General features: G+C 42.6%; 1 long non-coding RNA gene across 4 annotated transcripts in view; it reads right to left on the bottom strand.

Moving 5' to 3' along the window:
• The window catches only part of LOC120553790, a 198,056-nt gene that overhangs the window by 154,162 nt on the left and 22,437 nt on the right, over positions 1-21,457 (bottom strand). Inside the window, exon 3 of one of the 4 annotated variants that reach the window (XR_005638203.1) lies at positions 3,409-3,481. The exons of the other annotated variants lie outside the window; for them this stretch is intronic. This is a non-coding gene — a long non-coding RNA (uncharacterized LOC120553790). The remainder of the gene's footprint in view (positions 1-3,408; positions 3,482-21,457) is intronic. 4 annotated transcript variants of the gene reach the window in all.

The raw sequence follows: 21,457 nt of genomic DNA, 5'->3' as shown, positions 1-21,457 counted from the left end.
AACGCAGTGGTCAAGACATAACTTGTCGCAATTTTGAGATGAGCCTCAGAGCTCTGGTATCAGACTTAACATCACTATATAAACACCTTAAAGGGCCAGCTTTGGCTTGGGGTATAACATGAAGTAGGATGCACAGTGAGAGATAACTTGATTTTGTTTATTATTAGCTGTCTACAACATGAAAATCCAATACATACAAATCACGTTTTGTATTATAGATCAGTTTTAGCGAGATATATATTTTGAAGTGAGCTAGCCATTTTACATCTGTTAACAAACCTCCTACAACCTCAAAGCTCAAAGTCATATGACATTGTATCATTTCGACACTCAAAATCCTGCCCTTAAATCTTCAAGGTGTGTGGATTCTATCCTCAATGACGAGATTCTTGGTACTCTGCGTTCCGCATAATCCTTTTTAATTTAGTCTCTAAAAGTAACATACTTACATCTGTGCAAACAAAACCATTTGTTCTTGTTTCAATGTTCTACCAAATGGTGCTTCCCCAGATAAACACCATTACCACAGCTTTATTCTCTTAGTCTTACCCTGAGGAAACAAGCCGAGGCAAGGAAATACCCTCTGATGTGATGTGCCCAGCACAGATGCGTTTACAGTGGGTTATTAATCACAGAAAGATCATTTGCTCCTCCGAGCCGCCCAGGAGCTTAATTTCATTTGTTCCCATCGATTTAACGGCCATTTCAGAAACAAGGGGGTGGTGTGGGGGAGTGTAGGCTCGATACAAGCTATTGATCAGACACTAAATGACCTTGTGTACACAGTGACCGTGGAAACCGACCAAGAGATGCAGAAGCAAATGCATCATTCAAAAGGTCTCGGCAGGTTTAACATGGCAATGCTAGGCTGAAGCAGGTTACACATGGTCTATGTACAGCAGTCCACTGCTCCTACTAGGGCTGCGCGATATTTCGTTTCATCGTCTACATCGCGATGTGCGCATGCGCGATAGTCACATCGCAGGATGTTGCGATGTTGATGCTAAAACCTTTTTTGCTGCTTGATAGGAAAGTAATCTTTCACCGTTCTCCTTTTACATGATTGTTACCGGCCGACCCTTCCCCTTTAAGACAGGTAGCCATGTGGGCAACGTGTGAATGTGACGTAACGTTAGTCCGACGGGGTTCGTTATGGGAAGTGAGGCTCTCCCATGTAAGGAAAAGTACCGTAAGCAGCAGCTTCCGCCAGACACAGTGATGCACAGGCTTTTCGATGGGTAGTGAACAGTTTTGGGTGTACGTTACTTTGTAACGCGTTGTAACTTTTACGGGTAAAAAGTAGTGTAATGTGCTACTACTGAAAAGTTGGTAACGAAACGTAGTTCCTTTTTTAATTCGGCGCAACGTTACTTTCCCCAGGGACAGATTTGACAGCTGTGCGCTCACAAGCTCCACACGGGACGTGACAGAGGCTGAATGTAGCACAGCCAAAGCTAACTTTTGAGAGCATTTTAAGCTTCGTGGCTTTTTGCTGGACAGCGTTCTGAGCCAGGCAGACAAAAAGCTGACAACCTCACAGATGGAAGCGGTGGAGATGGTCTTATACATAGACACAGTAGACCGCTGTCTGGACTTGTGTTAGTTGCACGGACACGCAAGGATTTCCAGAAAAGAGGCTGCATGTGTCCACGACAATGCACATGGTCGATACAGACATTACATACACTGAGACCGTTTAACGCTGATGACCTGCTGATGTTCGCTGCAAAGACGAACTAAATCACCTGATTAAAGCAACGTAATCACGATATCTCCCGGCCATTTTTCATGAGAAAGGGCCAAGAAACAAGGCGTCTGTCCCAACTAACGTTACGTTTCGGAGCCGCGATGCTGGAAACGGAACACTAATCTACAATAGAAGTCTGTGTCTGATATAATGTAATTTACACTGATTTAATTGTTCTTGTATACACAGATTTTGTTGCTAGCGCGCGTGCAGGTCTGCATGCACAGCGAACTACCAATCACAATCAATGTTGATCAATTAAGCTAACAAACAAGCAGGCCCCGCTAGTCGACCACAACCTGAAATTTAGAGGAAGCAACATGCATACATAATTAATATCATTGACATCAATTGATCATTTAGCCTGGATTGATAGTATTATATGAATACAATGGTGTCATGTCAGTCAACCAGTTTATTTCTTCTTAATTTCCCTCTTTAAAAATCACTTCAGAAGAGTAGTCGCAGCGCTTACTTGCTTTGGTGTTTGTAAAGTTCAATAAAGAATGGTTCACATTAGAAAAGTTCCTATTTAATTTGAATTTTCTATGTAGATGCACTCCCCTACAAAATCACCGCAGTAGTCGAGAATGATTTATTATTTCCAAATAGAGCTATTTATGTCATCTTGTAAAAATTACAGTCTTTTTTTAATATCGCAATATATATCGCAGGGGAAAAAATATCACAATGTCAGTTTTTTCTCCTACTTCGGACGGGTTGAATGCAGGAGTTACATTTCACTACATTGAACTGTGTGAATGTGAAGAATTAACAACAGTTATTTTTTTTTTTTTTCTTCATTTCGTCTAAAGGTCCGCTGCTTTAAACAGTTTGTAAGCACAGATGGGCGCTAGTCAATGCAGCAACACGCACACAAACGAGCGACACACTACATAGGTACATGCCCGCGCTTCATGGCAACCCTCTTCTCCAGAGCGTAATTCAAATTTGTTCATATTCACGATCCGCGCCACTCCACTCAATCCCCCAGGAGCACTGCCATGACGACCGATTCCACGCCGGGGAGTTATTTTCCATGCTTCCACTCCTACTTGGCACAGGGAGTCAATTATGAACACCTTGCGACCTTTGGCCCTTTCGCACATGAACTACTATTCCCAGGTACGCTGCCACATCACAGCTAACTAGAGCCTGGGGGGGGACCATGCGCTCTCTTGGTGCGCGAACAAACATTGTTTACAAGAATTACATGCTATAGGAGATGATTAACTACCCAGCTGAACCCAGGCACCGCTTTGGCAGCAGTCCCACAACACAATTTATGGGGATTTGTGCGTTTGGGTGTGTGTGTGTGTGTGTGTGTGTGTGTGTGTGTGTGTGTGTGTGTGTGTATGGGGGAGGAGTGGTGGGGGTTAATAGAATAATGAAAGTGCAATGCTGTGAAGCCACCAAGCAGGAATTAGTGGCACTAAATGAACTGCTCTTTTGTTTGAGGCAGTTTGATTACTTGGGTGGCAGCAGAGGGTGTGATTTCATTCACATTTCTAATCCTAATCTTGTTATTGTTTAACTCCCCCCACCTACCACCACCACTACCACCACCCACACTTACTAACTCACAGGTAAGCGTGTGTGTATTTGTGTCTGCGTGTGTGTTAAGTAGGTGAATGATGGATATATCTTGTTGCCTGGCTTACCTTATCAGCAGAAGGGCCAGTATGGGTTTCATCAGGAGGTTGATGAAGCTGGAGATACAGGTAAGCCAGGCAGCTTTTGAGAAAGGGAACACACACACATAACAAGATTGGCTTGTCTTCACAGCAAAATAAATGGTGTCGTTGGAGCGGAGATAGTCAAAGAAGAACAGGGGAGACTGTTTTTAAGGTGCAGCCCACTTGATAAGGGCTCCACTGTGATTATAAAAAAAATAAAAAGGGAAAAGGGAAACCGAGAGCTTAATGCAGTTTCACTGATGGGAAACTGTCAAGGACTTTCTAATTGAAATGTTAACATGGTCTACAAGAGAATACTTCAATCAATCAATCAACCAACATTTATTTATATAGCACTTCACAGCAACCAGCAGGTATCCAAAGTGCTTCACATCAGAAACCAAGAATAAAATAACATATCATACAACAAAATGAATGAAACATAGAAAACAGTAAAATCTGAAAAGGTTACATAGAAACAGGAGGAGAGGGAAATTGTCACACCACTACTACGTATTAAAAGCCATTCTAAACAAATAGGTTTTGAGTTTGGACCTAAAAAGAGCTACATCTGTAATAGTGCGAATATCAGGGGTTAAATTGTTCCAGAGTCTCGGGGCAGCAACTGCAAAAGCCTAATCACCCCACCGTTCATACCTTGACCTTGGCACTTCTAAAACCAGTTGATTTGAAGAACGCAATGAGCGGTTGTGCTCAAGCAGGATTAAAATCTCGGACATTTTGCACAAGCTGAAGTTGTGAGATGGAGGTTTGATTCAGACCAACATAAAGAGTAGAGATGCACCGATAGACCGGCCGTTGACCGGAATAGGCCGGTTTTCACGTGCTCTGCCATGACCGGCGACCGGCAGGTCAGTCTAACTAACATATGCCGATTTCATGCCGGTCAACACTACAATTAACTGACAACATAAGTTCTACGAGTTACAGTTCTCCAGGACGCACACACGCACGCACGCACGCACGCACGCACGCACGGACGTGACAGCACAGTCTCTTTTTCCTTTCTCCGCTCGCGGTGTGAAGCGCTATTCCCGCACATGTAGGGAACCTCGTGAATTAACCTGCAACATGTCAGCTGTTTGGACATTCTTCAGCGTGTGTGCAGAAGATAACAAGTTTGCAATATGCAACACCTGCAAGGAAAAAGTAGGGCGTGGAGGGACGACACCAAAAACCAAAATCTAATTGTATTTGTTGGATATTGGATGTGAAAAGAAGGAAATGGTTCTAACATTGCACTTTGGATGTGTGTGAATTTCCCACACCAGGAGTAATTTATATAGTTCTGTTTTATAGTGATCCATTATCTGTTAAAAAAATGTTCTATGTTCTGTGCAAAATGTTCTATTAAAGAAAAGATAGAAAATAAATATTTATAAATATCGGTATTGGCTGGTCTAACTCAAAGAAAATTGGAATCAGCCTAGAAAGTTGTAATCGGTGCATCTCTAATAAAGAGCATTACAATAATCCAACTTTGAACTAATAAAAGCATGAATCTCTAGATCATGCCTGTTAAGGAAGGGCTTACCTTTAGCCAGGAGACGAAGCTGGAAAAAGCTGAACATTTTTGACAGCTGGCTTAAGGTATGAAGCCAGAGCTCCCAAACTCAAAGCTGGACCAATTGCGTGCATGAGATACTGAAGATGATACAATCAGTTTTAGCTTTGTTCAAGTTAAGAACGTTTTTTGAAAGCCACAACTTAATATCATTAATACAACTAAGCAGGGAGTTTAGTGCAATACTGTCATTCGGTTTCATAGGCAAATAAATTTGCAAATCATCTGCATAATGAAATGAAATGGTTGTGCTTTCCGATAATGGCCCCTAAAGGCAACATATATAAGGAAAACAGGATGGGGCCAAGAACTGAACCCTGGGGTACCCTACAAGAGAGAGGAGCAGCGGACGAGGAGAGGTCACCAATCATGACAGAGAAGCTCCTGTTTGCCAAATAGGAGCTAAACCATTGAAGTGCCGAGCCTCGGATGCCTACACAATGATCAAGGCGAGACCAAAAGCCGCTGTGAGGTCCATAAGCACTAAAACAGCAGGATTCCCAGCATCTACAGACAAGGAAATATCATTGTGTACTCTCAACAGTGCAGACTCAGTGCTGTGACGTGATCTGAAACCAGATTGAAATATTCACTATATTTCAAAGCCCCCCCCGTCCACCACCCCCTTTACTCGTGCTGTCCTCCTGGCAAAAATATCAAACATAAACAAGGGCATTTCTCAAATGTAATTTACTAACTTGTCCAACTACATACATACATACATACATACATGTAGGCATATGAGCAGTGAGCACTATATTCAAATGTCTCAATTCAAAATGTCGAATTCAAAAAGCACAGCACTCAATTCAAAATGTAAAAATCAATACACATCAGTACATCAGCCCAGCAGACAAGCCAAAAAAATCTAACAAAAAACTTTCATTATGCAAAGAGAAAACAACACTTGCTTCCCCCCTGACAAAAATATCAGACATAATCAAGGGGATTTCTCAAATGTAATTTACTAACTTATCCAACTACATACATGTAGGCGTATGAGCAGTGCACTATATTCAAATGTCTCAATTCAAAATGTCTATCAATTCAAAAAGCAAAAATCAATACTATATATTGCAGCATTGTGGGTCGGTCAAATGTGTATTTTTCTGACTTTATTTCACGGGCCCTGAAAGCAACTCCTCTGATTGTTCAAAAACTTTCAAAAGCATCATGGGAAAGCTAAAACTGCTTTAGCATCACAGCTAACGACAATAAAAGGACCTAAAATGAATAAGATATGGACAAAAGACTATAAATATTAGATCTGAGAATATGGATTTATTGCACAAAGTCCTCTGAAAGAAATACGAGTTCTAGGAAAAGAAGTGCAGACTGTGGACCAGCCTTTTACACTTCTCTGCATACTGAATAAACTCACGAAGCACACCGGCTGTGCTGTGAGGTTTGGGCGCAACCAAGTCTCACCCAGAGTTGGGGAGGATTTGTGTGAAAAATTTTCTTCTTTGCTTTCCATTTACATTTAATCAAGAAAGCCAACCACTTATAATTTTTTATAACAGTTAATATTTTACATTCATCATTATGATAACATTTTTGGGGGGGGGGTTAAACTGGCCACTTTTGATTATTGTTAACCCCACCCACCCATCCCCCAAACGATACATTTGTGCGTACTTGTGGACCAACTCAGCTCTGACAGATTGGGGAGGAGGAGTGATAGTGGTCATGTAATATTGATTTATTTATAATTTATTATTATTATTGTGAAATTAGTGTTCATAAACGAGTAATGTATGATCTTTCAACAATTTCAAGTGAATAATATAACAATTTACGGAAAATATTGTTAAAGCTTGTGTCATGTGGTGCCCCCCCACTGGTTGTGAATGGCTGGTGCCCCTGGGCACTGGCCCAAGTGCCCTTATGGATAATCCGGGCCTGGGGACAGAGCCTAAACTAAGACAAGAATTAAAAAAAAAAAGTAAGTAGACTCGACCCAATGGTGCCATTAAAAACCTCCTTCACCATCGTGGCGGGAACAATGTCTAAGGGACAGTTGGTAGGTTTCATGTGTTGCACTACCACAGTAAGCAACGTCAGAGAAACTGGCTTCAATTCCTCAAACACAGCAGAGTGCACAGGAGCAGCAGGTACAAACACATTAAAATTAACACTGGCGTATTGCCCGACAGATGCTACTTTGTCGATAAAATAACAGAGAAACTTCTCACAGGTACTGGTTCAGAGCAGAGGTGCATGGATTCACAACAGAGTTTATAGTGTTAAATAATAGGGGTGTAAGAAAAAAATCGATACACCCGAGTATCGCAATATTTTAGTTTGCAATACTGTATCGATTTGCGGTGTGTATGTGTGTCTCTCACATAATATATAAGTAGGCTGTTACATACAAAGGATAAGGAAATGTAGCTGGAGAGGTGCCAGTTCACCTCCTGGGCACTGCCAAGGTGCTCTTAAGCAAGGCGCTGAACCCCCCCCAACTGCTCGGGGTGCCTGTCCATCGACAGCTGCAGCCCCCTCACTCTGATTTCTCTCCATTAGTGCATGTATAGGTACTGAGCATGTACTGTATATTGAGTGAGTGTATTTCAGATGTAATGTGTGTTCTAGCAACAGAGAGAAAACATTGTAAATTCCCTTGCGTGATTAATAAAGTAAAAATGATTATTATCATTATTATTGTGTTTAAAACCATTATTGAGGCCGGCTCTTGCAGGAAAACGTCCAGCATCCCTCCCTGGCTGAATGCAAACAAGATTCATTCACCTGCACCAGTCCTACTAACCCTACTCTTTGCTTTTACAGACCTATACCACACAAAGGCGCCATTTGGGATCATGTAGAGCTGTCATGACCCAGAGGAAAGTTGACAGCACTGCTCAATGGGGTGCCGCATCTTCCTCTGAAGCATGTCCTAAAAACAGTACCTTTGATGCAGACAAACGGTGGCTTATCAAAGAAATGGACCATAATCTAGAAAACCAGGCAGGTGTTGACCACAGCTGCTCTATTTTTGTGACAACCACTCTGGAACTGCCATTCCATGGAATAAAGAAAGAGCACTGGAAGAGAGAAAGAAAGAGCGAACAGGAGAATAAAAGGGTGGGACTGAAGAGACGTGTCAAAGAGCAAATGAGTACGCAGAAAAACAAGAATGACAACAACAAAAAATGAGAGGCTAAGAAATAAGGCTTAGAGAATCAGGAGAAAGAAATTAGGCATAAAAAAAGAGAAGAAAGGTAGACAAAACTCCAGCAATGAGGTTGGAGTAAGACAAAGACTGCCGTACTTCAGCTGACATGACGTCTCCTCATCTTGTCACAGGGATAGAGAGGCATAGCTGGGGGAATTGGGAGGAGTGGAAAAAACACTGGATCCCAGGCCCACAGTGCCCATCACTGTCACTCATGTCTGGCAGTACAACAGTTCTGGTGACATGTGGAGATCCCTTGAGTCTGAAATGGGACAAGAGACCCTCTCCTTTCCTCCCCTCCCCTCCCACACTGCTTCCAGTTCCCTCGTTTGTTCTCCCAAGTCCTTTGGTTTCATCAGCAACCCAACTCCTTCCCACCTCATTCAACACACTTCTCCTGAGGACCAGCCACCTATTTACAAAAGCGTCATTTCAGACCCAAATGAAAACTATGCTGCGCCCGTTGATTTCAAACCACCTTGACCTTTGAGGAAAAAGTCCAAAATGGAGGAAGCTACAATATAAGTTGCTAATTCCTAACAGTGTTAACGTACGGTCCGGTTACGTGACCGGCAGTGGAAGTAGTCCCTACATCACTTAGTTTACCGCACAACCTATTGCGCGAAGAAGGTTCATTTCAAATTGCAGACCCCTCACTCATCACTGTATACTTTACTCCACAGTAAATTTTCCCTCTCTGTCAAATCGCCGGCTTACTCACCTTTATATGTTCATATACAAAAGGCATTTTAGGCAGGCTCCCATGTTACATATCTGAATTTCTTTCTTTTACACAGAGTACTTATGGTTTACGGTCCCAGGACACTATTTCATTGAATGTACCTCAAGCCCGGACAGAGATGTTTAAAAAGGCTTTCACGTTTGCTGCTCCTTCTACTTGGAATGACCTACAGAAAACACTCAAATTACAGTGTCTAATTTCCTTAAAAACGATTTTAAAGGTTATGTTAAAACCATAGAACATGAGTCCATCCACACGTGTAAATGTTTTAACTAATGGTACTTTTATTTAATTGAAATGCACTTGAGATGTCTTTGCCTCTTTTGTGATCGTTTTGTGATTGCAAATTGTTGTTTTATGTAACTAACTTGTTCTGCTATCTTGGCCAGGTCTCTCTTGAAAAAGAGATTTTATATCTCAGTGAGACTAACCTGGTTAAATAAAGGTTAAATAAAAAAAAGCTGGAATGAATTTCGCTGTGTCACTTTCTTGTATGACCGAGCACTGGACCTTTTTTTTGTTTGTTGGCACACCCCCCCTCCCCCGCCCCCTTCTCCTTGTGCTTTCTTGTCCACCACTCTGATTACTGTATGCCATCTCATCTTGTGCATATACGTGGTAACAAATGTGCTTGTAAGCATGCAGCAGCCCTCCTACGTCTATGTGTGTCTCGGTTAGAACAGCTGTGATGTTCATTCGGGTCGACCAGTGGCTCCAGCCTTATTAGAGAACCACTAGATTGAAGGACCCAAACCCGACCCCCCGAGAGCGGGAAAAGAGGAGGGAAGGCGGGTGGGGAGCGCAGCCGGAGTAGGACCAGAGCGAACAGCCACATTATCACATTTCCTGCCGCTATTTTGCAATTAGCTCGCTATCGATCAGCTTGCAAGCCACTTGACGCACTGTGCCTTTCACCGACTGGGCTTGAAGCCATTTTCTGTCCAAGTTCTGTCAAGATTTCCCCACACAGCGGAGGCGGACAAGCACACTTGCCTGGGAAACCATCCAGGTGTGCTGGGAAGGCTTTGAGTTGAATCTGGCTCTGATGTGCGTATTATCACTACTTCCAGTCATTACGGTGAAACGTAAGCAAACGTCTGTCATGAATGCATTGGAGGAAGATGAATTTTTAGGCAAAAAAAATAAATCTTAATCTGAAAAGTATGTTGCATGGAAATGGATGAGATCAGGAGCAGAGTGTGGGGATTGGTTCTATACGAAGGCGCTGCTTCTTGCATGTCATCCCTGGCATTCACTGAACAAACACTTTCTTAATAACAAAAAGAAAATATCAGACGCAGCTTTTCCGATGACCCATTTCCACTCGTGTGCCTGGAAATAAGTCACTGTACAAGACTAATGTTCTCACGGCCAAACACAATTCCTCCATCAACTCCCAGCCGGTTTGTGTGTGAATGTGTGTCTGCACCCATGAGTGATAGGGCAAGAGAGAGACGGAAGGTTAAGTGATAAAAAAAAAAAAAAGGTGGGATTCTGCTGATGACCCCATCACACTGAGGACAGGGACTGTGGCTCTTATCTCACTCTCTGTGCTTTCTCTTGGCTCTGTAAATGGCTTTCATTTGCCATATTTCTCTCTATCTACATGGTGCAACAGATTGTAGAGCACGCAGTGCCTTAATGCAGATAGTGGAACTAGAAGATTGGTTTCAAGACAGTTAAACTTGAAAAATTGTGGGGGAATTTACATTTGAAAGTGGTGAAGTAAGACAACAGGAAACACTCAGGAGGCCTCCATTGTTTTCCAATATATCAAATCAATATTGTCTGCGCAATTACTGTGATGGACAGACAAACAAAGACAAGAATGGAGTCCAATCGATGGTTCCCGCCGACACACAATCATACACACAGTTTCATTACGGAGAGGGCATTTATCACACCATTTAGTAGATTTTCTTTACACCTGTTTCAGGTTAATGCAGGGTTTGAAGAGCCAGTGCTTACACAAACAAATGAATCAGATGCTATCTTGCGGTTTCATGTATTGTACCTTTTGTTATGTTTTTTGGTGTCACCTAGAGCAGCATAAAGCTCGCCAGCATGGGAAACAAAAGCGCCTGTCAGTGAGGATTCGGCTGCGTGTCCTGAACGGGCTGCACCCTCTTATCTGAGCTCAGCAAAAGTTCCCATCGATTGGTCCGCTGATTGTGCGTCTGTCAGCCTACCTGTCCAGCCCTCCCTCCCCCCCCTTCTCCTCCCTCCCTCCATCCATCCATCCTCCCCCTCCGCTCTGCCCAAGGCCTCATTGATCAGCCATGCCCTGGCTCCTGCCCGCTGATCAGTCAGCTTGATGTCTTTTGTGTCTGGGTGAAGTGAATAAACTATTGGGCCGATCGAACGGGAAGCGTGGGGCCAGGAGAGCCGGTGCTTGGCCTCTAGAATGCAAGACTGTGAAGGACAGAGGGATGGGAGAGGAAAAGAGGAAGGTATGGATGTGTGAGGGAAGAGAGATGAAACAAGGGGTAAGGGAGGCAAAGAGAAGAGGATGAAGGCCGCCAACTGGCTCAGTTATCGGCGAGATCAGAGAAACAGCACACAAAAGGATGGAAAATGAAGAAATGGTGTATAAGACAGGAAGGGGGTGGAAGGTTGCGCCTCCCACAGGGCCCAAGTTCACAAAGCTCAGCAGGCCTTTCCCAATAAGGCGAGAGCAGAAGATCCATCTCCAATCCACACACTGATGACAAGCTCCTCAGATAAACACTAGACGCATCCGATCCGTCTTGAGACCGTCACAGTCCCCACGCGTCTTCATGACTGTGGACATAGGGAATTATTGCATCCATGAGGATGCATAAATTTGCCGACAGTTGTGGCAAATTCATAGGCAAGTGGATGAGGCCTGAGCACGAGGATGAGCGTCTCTTAAATTTCTGAGCAGGGCTTCCAAGTCTCAGATGGGCCAGATTGATGGGAAGAAGCCCGGATAAACCATCATTTCCATTTCATCCCTGTCAATAAGCATTTGATAAACAGGGGGGTAAAATGGGAGGAGGGAATTTGAATTTGTTATTATAATATGTGGGGCTTTAATGGTCATATTTTATAGCAAGGTGACAGGAAATTGCACTGATGGTTGCGCAAATGGATGATGTGATTGTGGAATAATATGGACAATTGGTGGAGGAATATATTGGAGGTTATCAAAATAGATGCTAACCTGAAGTATCCCTGCAGGAATGCATTTATCCAAACAGCTCCAAGAGCATATGATGGCAAAAAAAAAAAAAAAAAAAAAGAGGTAATGCAACAATTGTTTTTGTTTTGATATTCCCCCAAAAAAAAGTATTCTGGCTGAAAATATTCAGGCATCAGAGTCCGAGTTTTAAGCTGACTCATTACCATGGACTGCTAGGACAGCGGATGCATTTCTAATCATGCTCATAAAAACCAAAAGACATAAACAAACATTTACCCCTGGAAGCCCCTGGTTTGCTTTGGGATTGGTGCATTTTGTTTCTGTCCTCCATGTTTTCAGTCAATCGGTCCTTAGATAAAAAGAGCTTAGAAAGATTATCCCCCTGGCTTGCATGCCATTATCATTAATCAGTGTGTTATTGACTGCTCTGTCCTTTCCTGTTTCAAGTTCAGGCCTCCCTTAATCCACAGATTTTGCCCAGAAGACACACACTCGACTCCGGGAGGCTCACTGCAGCTTGAACCATGCCCACCCTGGCAGGCACCAATCGATTTGCAGCGAGCCCTCTCCAGCCCACCAATCAAAATGCTCAAACATTGTGACTGCTGATGTAAATTCCCCCTTACAGTACCTAGGGACTCATTCCGGAAATTTGTTTCAAAGGCCAAAGGACATTTAAGCTCATGATCTGTCATTATTAAAATGTAATATTGAATACGAGAAAAAAAAAAAAGAAAAAAAAGTAGTTCAGGATTTTTTATCCAGTTAAGATTCACTAAGCTCTTAATCTACAGTATATATTACACATGATTAGGGCTTATTATTTGGATAATTTATCTGTGTTTATTTAAAAAAAAATCAATAAAGCAAAAAAAAACATCTACTTGGAGGGTCTCTGGTGGATAATTAGGAGCTCATTTGCATTCCCTTCGCATTTCACTCTTTACTTTTTATTACCAGAAGATTTTCTCAGCTGCGTTCATTGCGAGAGGCCCTTGTGAACCGGTGGTTCCCAACCAGAGGTACGTGGAGCCCAGAGGGTACTTCTGCAGTTGACACGGGGTACGTGGAAAGCTGTGAAGTAGCTCAGCTAATTTGAAAAAAATGGATGTGAAAATGTGTCCACCTAATTGTGTTTAGGGGGAAACTAAATTCACAAATAGGATTACAAATGTGTGTGCTACTAATCTTATGTATACTTACTGCTACAATAAGCAGAAAGCTACCAGCTATGAGAGAAGGACATGCCTCCCACCAACCTGAGGCTACAGCCACACTACTACGTTTTCGTTATAAAAAAACATAACTTTTGCTACGTTTCCGCCTTAGTCCACACTACTCCAGCGTTTCAGAGCCCCTAAAATAGACATTTGGAAACGCTGCTGATGTCGTTTTAGTTTAAAATCTCCGGGGTTACGTTGGTAGTCTTGACGGGCAGAAACGGAGGCCTTTGGAAACTATGACGCTGACACCCACAGTTGCTTCCTGATTGGGTCTTTTGGGCGAGCAAAGACGTTAAAAAAGTAAGCTTAACATATTGGATAAATGGTTGAAATTGTTAGCTAACTGTTAATGGATAAATGGTTGAAATAGATAGCTGAAAGCTAATGGATAAATGATTGAAATTGTTAGCTAGATGTTTAGGGATAAATGGCTGAAATTGTTAGCCTGAAGTCAATGACAAATGGTAGGAATTGTTAGCTAAAAGGTTAATGGATCGGTGATTGAAACATTCAGCTTCTGCCACTCTGAGTGGCAGTGGTATTAAAAAATGCAAACAACCAGACTGACCTAAACATTGACAGTTCAATTGTATGAAGAAATGATTGGAACAATATACACTTTAAAATAAATACTAGTAAATAACATCTGCTTTAAAATCAGTTCAAGATAACATGACAGGTGGTGTCAACTAAGGGATATCTGATGCGTCAGACCAAAAGGTTGGGAACCGCTGTGTACGAGTTTATTGTATATATTTTATTTGCATTTATACTTACTTATATTAGCATGAGATGGCCTACCTACATTATGTATGGTAGTAGTAAGTATTTACATACCTTAGTATTTTTGTCGACACCCCCTACGTTTCCTATTAGCTATTTATCATGTCTGCTAGTAGAGGTGTTGTTTGTTGTGTTTGTTTGTTTAAGCCACCACACACTAGGGCTCGGCAATATATAGATAATATATCGACATTGATATATGAGGCTGGATATCGTCTTCAATTTTGGATATAGTAATATTGTGATACGACACAGGTGTTGTCTTTTCCTGGTTTTAAAGGCTGCATTACAGTAAAGTGATGTCATTTTCTAAACTTACCAGACTTACTTGCTGTTATATTATTGGCCTTTACCCACTTAGTCATTGTATCCACATTATTGGAAATTATTTTTTTAAAACTCTCATTGTGTTAATATTTTGTGAAAGCACCAATAGTCAACCCTACCATATCGCCATAATATCGACATCGATGCATTTTGGTCAAAAATATTGTGACATTAGATTTTTTCCATATTGCCCAGCTTTACCGCACACTGCTGTAAACTACTGTGGTCAGTGTTTTCTTGCAGGCTATTCTTTCAGTGAAAATTGATCCTTACATCCCAACATTATGGTTATACACACACTCAATATACACACATCTCAAAACTGATCACAAAACCAATGCCCAGCTGTTCTCTGCAAGACCAGAAAAATGGCAAGTACTAGGAGCCACTGGCAAATTCAATTCAATTGTATAAAATGACAATCATCAACCATCAAACAAAATGCTCTTGAGTGAGACACTGAACTCAGAGCAGCTCACCCGCTGCGCGCTGCTCTGCAGTTCAACCGAAAAGTGTAAAACACACAGTCACAGGCGTTCCCAGGCGTTTTCCCAGCCATACCATGGGAATTAATGTTTTCAAGCATGTTTGTGCTGGAGTACAAATCATGCTGTCAGTTTCGCTGGGCCTGTCAAAGAAGCAAGACGTCAACACAGCCAGATGGGGACGACAGGAAGCGAACTGACATAGCATGAGTCGTTGGGGAGGGAAGTGGCCTTGAGCGGAGATTGGAGAAGCGCGTGCGTTTGTGTGTTAAAACGGGCTGTGTGCATGCATGCATGTGGCCTCAACTGTGCGTGCGCGTGTGCCTGGGTGCGTGTATATGCATCTGCGCGAGTACACACATCACAGGGTCGTGTATCCGTTGGTAAATATGAGCCCGATCAATAATCTCAAGCGAAGAGAAGCTTAAGGTTTTACCACATTAACTCTACGCTGTCAAACTCTATTGTCCCCACACCTTCCCACTGTGTTCCAGCGTGTGCGCTTGCATGCTTTATGTGCACAAACATGTCTGTGTGAGCAGGCATGTTTGTTTACAGGCAAGGCATGTTAGCCTAACGGTGTCTGTGCGCACACGGCTGTGCCTGTGCCGCTGTTTACGTTGTTTAACATGCGTTGTGTGAGGTCAATGCACGGTCCGGACTTCCGCACGCTTTCCCGCTGTTGACTGCAGCTATTTACCAAATTTGCCTTACTGACACATACAGCCTGGTCAAATAGATAGAGATAATCTATGCAAATGCAGCACACGGTTTTCTCAATCAAAAGCTATTTAGCTGCCTGTGTATCTCCCTGCATGTGTTCATTGAGACGGTTCCCAGAGGGCTTCCAGCGGTGCCGGTTTGCTGATATGAGACTGATTAAAAATATTACAAAGTAGTTTGTTTAGCAGCGAGAACGCCAGCCAAATGTGTGTTCTTTTAACGTACGCTGAATGCAATAACACGAGGGTGTCAGAAGCTTGTTTCTTCATTTGTTGTGCTGTTAAGACACGGAACCCGTACCTTCAAAATAAAGGTTTGCAGGAGTAGAAGTTGTCAAAGCTGCTCGATATTTTCACATCAACAATGGATCAGATGACTATGTGTAATCTAAAAAAGTGCCGCTTGTAGCGATGAACCCACTGAGAATTATCACCCGACTCTGCAGGTCACCTCAACTTTATGGCGCTGTATTTTTTTCTTCTTCTTTTTTTTTTACCTTTAAAAAGGTAGCTGTGCAAACTAAACTGTAAACAGCAACAGCCTGTTTACAGTTTAATAGAACAATAGAAACAAAATAACAAGAACAGAGTCCATAAATCAAACAGGAAAACTGACGGACTGAATGAGTTGCAGGCTCAATGAAAAAAATCGCAGGCAGGTAGAGAATGAAATTGAGAACGGTCTTGAAGGTATAACCGATTAGATTTTTAGGTGACATTGCAGATTATTCCATAAAACAGCACAGGCAGTATCTTTTTAGCTAAGGTTTACTATCACAGCTCTCATCAACTGTGTCTCCGGCAGCATCAGGCACTAAAAAGTTCTGATAAACTCACTGTACACTATCTGCCCGGCTAACTGAACAGCAGACAGACAAAGTAAGCAACTAGCTGGTCAACAGAGTGGCGCATTTAGCAGCTAACTAGTCGGATATTTCCCTCGGGAGTTAATGGAGACCAAATATCTTTTACATTGGAGTTGCTTTAGGAAAGGATCACTTCATTAGGACTGATTACAGTGACCAAGAACTCTTTCAATGCACATGTGGTATGTGAGTATTGTGTCGAGGTAGACTTGAAAAAAGCCAAACCTATCCTCTAAAGCAGGGTTTCTCAAATGGGGGTACGTGTACCCCTAGGGGTACTTTGGAGTACTGCAGGAGGTACGTGAGATTTTTATTTTTTTTTATATGTTAATTTACAAAATATCAGTCCTGCATAATTCCATGAAAAATTATACTATAATAATAAATTAATTTAGTCATGGATTTTAAACATTTGAAGTAGCATTTGAGTGTCTTTCAGTTACAAAGTTGTTGTCAGACAGTGGTGGTGCTGCGCTGTAATGTACCTCTTTATATGGCCCTTTTGTTTCCACCAAAAAATGCTTTTGGGGGGGGTCCTTGGCTCAGAGAATATTTCCCAGGGGGTACATTATTGAAAAAAGTTTGAGAACCACTGCTCTAAAGCAGGGTTTCCCGCAGAAAATTTGTTAGTTAAGGTGGTAGGGTGGGGTTTGCCGACATACGCACGCACACACACACAAACACTAGGGCGCACACACCAGACCCAAGCCACCATGTCATTTCTGTTTAATGATAGCTAGCGTTTACCTCAGGCTAATTAATTAGCTAGTAAGGGGCGATTTTTGGCAGCCAGCCTTCCAAAAGACAGAACAATGAAATGAAATGTTAACCGCTCATTGACCGAAAAGCAGGAAACGGAGTCTCAGTTCACCTGTCCGGGAGGCTCGGACACATTTTCTGCACTCCGTGTCCGCGGACAGCTGTAGGCTTGTACCAGTTAATGTTTTGTGCATTGTCGGACACATGCTGCCACTTTCCTGAAACCACTAGCGAGATTGACACAGCAGCCCGTGGCGTTTATGTCCGAGCCTGTCTCCACCGCCTCCAAATGCAGGTTGTCAACTGTGTGGTTTGGAATGAAAGGGAGAAAACAGGACAGCGTAGACGACGTAGTTAAGGCGGCAGGCGTGTGTTGCTTAGGCGGCTGCGAGAGAAGTGCTGCGAGAGAACCTGCTCTAAAGCTCTCTCATTGTTGATAACTACGTGTTTTTGTAAATGTTACGCCGGCATTTGATTTTATCAGCTGGACTCAATGAACAAGCTGCTTTTATGATGAATAATACAATGTTTAGCTCAAAGTCACTGTGGATTTTCTTCCTTTTTGCTCAATACAACTTTGTCCGTGATAGACACTCTTCACTAAGTGTTTCATGCCAAAGAAAAATTAGCTGGGGTAATTCGGTAAAGCCTGCGTTGCAGTTCAACCTTGTCACATTTTTTAGCCATCATCTACAATTACAGCATTTAGCTGTCACTGACTGTCGTCCAGAGGGATTTTCGGTGATTTAGCAGAGGTTTGGAGTGTTGCTCAGGGGTGTTTGCTGATGGATATATATACTGACTAGGAGGGCATTAAAACGGTCTCAAATGTGTCTTAAACTGCCTGCCACATGTCCATGTCTCTTCACGCCGGCACCATAATCTCCCCTCTGCCTGAAACCCATCAACACTGTTCCTTTGGTGATCCACGCCACCGTTCCACGCCAAAAATCATTTGTTCCCATCCTACTTTCTATGCATATCCCCTCTCCTTCGCACAAGGCTGAGCTCAGAGCCAAAAACCTGCTTCTCCCTACCACCCACACCTCCCTTCCTCCCTCTGTTTTTGTCTCCCTCTTTCCTTCTCCCTCCCTCTCTCTCCTCTTCCATCTCTCCTTCTCCTCACCCCTCCTCTCTCCCTCCCTCTCCTCCTCCTCTCCTCTTACAAACTCCAAAGTCTCCTAATTCCTGTCATGCTAATTGGAGCTGACAGACACAGCTAATTATGCAGAGATAATCTGCTGCATCTGACTAATTATAATTCCCATTAGCTGCCGATAATGCTCATTAGATTAACTTTCTCCAGGAGAAATTGGAAATAATAGACCGGGCTCAACTCTGCATCTTTTTGGTAATCACGGATAGCGGTGCGTTTGGCATGGTGGGCTGGTGTTTGTTTGGTGTCGAGGAGGCAGGCTGGTTGCTTGCTATGGCCGCTGTGGAAATAGATACACTGTCTGATCCAAATGATATCTGATACGCTGGACTGCTAGCGCAGAAATTGAGAGAGACAGGGAAGCCGCCGAGAGGGGGAACTGCGACATGTGGGTCTATGTCAGGTCAGACATGAAAACATGTTTATAAAAAAACAGGTATCAGATAAAGATGAGTCAGGATTTTATTTCAAGGCCGGTCAAGACCACAACTGCAGGGATTTTACTAAATTGCCTGTGCATTGTCTGATTTATGCCTATGTGTTAAAACTTGCAAATGCAACCAATAACTTGACTCTAATTTGAAATGTTTCACCGTAAACCCCTCTCTCCCTCCCCCACCTTTACACGCACATGCACCCAAGAACGTGAGTGCGGGAGGGGGAAGAAGCTCTGGCTGTCTAACACAAATCTGGTCTTGGTCTCGACTCGGTCTCGCCCTGCCTTGGTCTTGGTCTTGACTAGGGTCTCAAACCCTCAGAATCTCGGTCTTGTCTCGGTCTCGATGCACTCTGGTCTTGGTGAGGACTTGGTCTCGGTTTAGGTGGTCTCGACTACAACACTGGCTCCAGGTCTGCCCCACTGATAGAAAAGCGTTGTTGGTCATGAATTAAGCAGCGTTGAGTAAAAGAAGACATTGTAGGAGTTGCTGTGGTGTTGCCGCTGCTCATGGCAATCAAACACACACCAGTACAAATGTGTAAAGTGCGCTGACTGATGCTGGAGATGATAGTTTTGTCATACAGGGTTTTTTCTGCAGACCTGCCAACCTTGGAAAAACTTTTTGGAGTAGCAACTTACTGAATTATTGTCGAAGTTCTGGTCCACGAACACGGCGGCATGCATGCCGAAAAAATATGCCATTGCTGTAACTGATGTCATTTTGGCTGGTTGGGCATCAGTATAGTATATCGTTTAGTTCACATGCTTACCAATCACTTCCACCTGGTCCTAGGACCCACTCACCACCACATTCAGTTATTCAACATATAAATCCACTATGAAGGAAGCAAGAACATTGTATCGTTTGGAGTTTTTCCCGATATCAGTGCTAAAAACGATACTTTTAAAACGGTGCCGGTGCATTATAAAAAGGAGCACAAAACAACAGTCTGTGACATTAAAGAACGGCTCGTTTATTGCTAAGGCCACAGGGTCAAAATTAAATGATTTATCAAAAATGTAATAACTAACTTATTTCACCAGTAAATTGCTGGTAAGTGACAAAAACAACCACTGGATGGGAAAAGGGTATTTTACAATAACTTTGAATGCAGCACGAGGCTGGCGAGGCGATTGTTTTTCAGACAACAACAGCTGCAGACTGTTACGTCCCGGTGTTGGAATCCTCTCCAGTGAAATACAGACAAACTTTTACACCCTTTAGCTGTCAGCATTTTAACCGTGTCTAATCCAGCTGCTAGCTAACAGTAGGCTAACGTTACCTGCTGCCAAGTGTAGTGTTAACTAGCGTCATATGCGCGATCCGGATTAGCACCGGGTCTCGGTACCCAACCCTACTAGGCTACAATGAAAAAGTCACGTTTAACAAACAAACACGAACAATATAAGTGGGAAACGTCGGTAGACTATTTTTCATCCTGTGACGTATTTTAGATCTTTATGGGTCTGAAGTTTTTTCCATAGACAAAAAATTATAGTGTAACGTTAACGTTACCCCCATAAACACCTGGCAAACAAGTAAGCTGTTTAAGAAATGAGGTAGCCTAACAGAACTAGGTTATCGTTATTCGCATTAAATATTTCTCCAAAATTGACAGGTAGGCTACATAAACCGCCATGGCAGTAAGCATGATCGGTCCGTGTACAGTAAAGGCAATGAGGCTGTTACCTTATTTGACAGACTCATTGACTATGACTAACATGACTATCATGACTAAACCTAATAACCCTAACCCTATGCATTTTCCTGTTATTTCTGACAATTTGATAAACAAAAATGTATATTATGCTTGAGTAAATAAAACCCCAATTAACAAAACTGGTTAAAAAAATAATATTAATATTGAAATAAATCCCCGGGAAAGTCCGCTACAGCCCGACTCTGTAGATAAAACTGAGATTACCTCTCATATTCCAGTTTATTTTCTGCGTGTTCAACAGTTGTTTGGTAAATTGCTCTTAAAAGACATTTAGAGAGGATTTGAACTGCTATTTTTATTCTCAATTACTGTCCTTTTGGTGCTGGCGATTTTCCTTCGGGGCTGGCTAAAACCCATTTGGTGGGCGCCAAAAATTCCTCTATGCAGGTAAAACCCTGGCATATATTGTCAAACAATTCATGTTGTTCATGCATTTATTATTCAAGCGCTTATTTTGAAGCCGTTGTTTGTACAGAATCTTTTTTCAGGGTTTAATATCCTCACATGGCAAGCATAGGTGCACAAAGTAAGTTGGTGCATCACTAAAATGACCAAAACCCAGCCATAACTATTACAACTGATGGAAGAAAGTGTTGTTTACGTTACATTTTAACAAGAGAAGGTTATCGAGTAAGCAGCAACGCCGTTTGAGTGCAAGAAATGGAGAAATCCGCTGTTATGGTTGCCAAAGTTTGGAGAGCAATTGGACACAGAAACCAAATGTAATTTATTGATGCAGTGTGGGACCGGGGAGTACAAAGCCTGGGGAACACGCAGGCCCTAAAACCCACAAATGGGATATTGATCGTTTCGAGGGGAAGAAGTTATATTTAACCATGAAGTGCGTCCTTTTTTTTTTTTTTTTCCCCCCCTCCCCACCCCCCT

The sequence above is a fragment of the Perca fluviatilis genome, chromosome 23, assembly GCF_010015445.1.
Source record: "Perca fluviatilis chromosome 23, GENO_Pfluv_1.0, whole genome shotgun sequence".
Classification (NCBI taxonomy): Eukaryota; Metazoa; Chordata; class Actinopteri; order Perciformes; family Percidae; genus Perca; species Perca fluviatilis.
The sequence above is the reverse complement of the archived record's forward strand: the minus strand, read 5'-3'. Positions and strand labels throughout refer to the sequence as shown.